Raw genomic sequence first — 1,758 nt, forward strand, 5'->3', positions numbered from 1 at the left:
AGTTTTTTGGGGTAATTTAGGGATGTTTGGGTTTGTTTTAATCGCGTTTTAAGTTTTTTCTGGAGTTTTAAGGTTTATTTAGTTTTTTTAGGGATTTTTTTGGATTTTTTAAGGGATTGTGGGAAATTTTAGGGTTTTTTTTTGTGAATTACGGGAAATTTTAGGGTTTTTTTTGATGAATTGTGGGAAATTTTAGGGTTTTTGGTGAATTATGGGAAATTTTAGGATTTTTTTGGGCGAATCGAGAAATTTTAGGATTTTTTTGGTGAATCGAGAAATTTCAGGGTTTTTGGCGGATAATGGGAAATCTTAGGGAGTTGTTGGTGAATCATAGGAACAAACAAACAAACAAACAAAACAAACACCAAACACACCCATATAGCAACAAAACACCCCAAAACACCCTAAAACACCCCAAAACACCCTAAAACACCCCAAAACACCCTAAAACACCCTAAATACGTCATATCCAACATTTCCACACCTGCCAACTAACCAAACAGGGCAAGAGGCTAACTAACACAGCACTACACACCTGCAGAACACACCTACACTTGATTAAACACACCTGGGCGCTCAGATAAGCTGCTACACACACAAACAGACATACACACACACACACACCTGTCAAAAAATACACTTATGCCTCATGTGTGTGTGTGTGTGTGTGTGTGTTCGTGTGTTCGTGTTCCCCATACAAGCCTGCTACACACACACACACACACACACACATTGTTTAAATATTTTCAAGTTTATTTTACTAAGTAGATAATTTTTGTTTGTTTTTGTGTACATTAATTTGTTTGTGTTTTGAAAATTATGCGTGGTTTGTTTGTTTGTTTGTTTGTTTGTTTGCTAAGTTCGGGTTTATTTTTTTTTCTAATCTATTTTTTTTCATTTATTTTCTTTTTTTTCTCTCAACTTATCTTTTTTTTATATTTTCGTTCGTTTTTTTTTAATTGTTCACTTTTTTATTTTTCTTCTTTCGTCTTTCAAAATTATTCATTCTTTTTTATTTTCTTCTTTCGTCTTTCAAAATTATTCACTCGTCTTTCAAAATTATTAATTCTTTTTTTCTTTTATTTTTTTCTTTCGTCTTTCAAAATTATTCACTCGTTCTCATTTTTCTTCATTCGTTTTTCAAAATTATTCACTTCAAATATCACCTAATTCATTTATTAATTCATCTATTGACAGCAATTCACACAATATATATTTTTCTTTACTAGTTTTCAAAGTTATTATTATTATCATTATTATTATTATTACTATTATTATTATTATTATTATTATTACTCTTTTATGATTTTCAAGTCAATATTTTTTTTCATATGATTTCCTTTATATAAAAATTTTCAGAACTGTTTAAATGTCTTTTTTTCAGAATTACTCGTATTTCTTTCATTTTTCCACTTATTTCTTGACATAATTTAAGTTTCTAAATCATTTGCGTTTCTACTTTTTTTTCTACGTTATTTATCTCATCAAATTTCCCGTTTTCTTTATATCATCATTCAATTAATCCGTGTTTTTTTTCTTTTTTATTCTTTTTTTATCATTACTTAAAAAAAAAATGGCTATACAGTAAAATCTCTCTCATCCGGCAGCTTCAAGTATCCGGCACATTTTTCCCCGAGCCTTAAAATCAATAAAAAAATCAATGTGTACTCATAAAATCGATTAAAATTCCCGCGCGAGGCATACTTTGTCCCCTCGCCACCAGAGCGCACTGCTTCGCGCCACCCGCGGCCCACTGCA

This window comes from Scylla paramamosain, chromosome 49, assembly GCF_035594125.1.
Source record: "Scylla paramamosain isolate STU-SP2022 chromosome 49, ASM3559412v1, whole genome shotgun sequence".
In the NCBI taxonomy this organism is placed as follows: domain Eukaryota; kingdom Metazoa; phylum Arthropoda; class Malacostraca; order Decapoda; family Portunidae; genus Scylla; species Scylla paramamosain.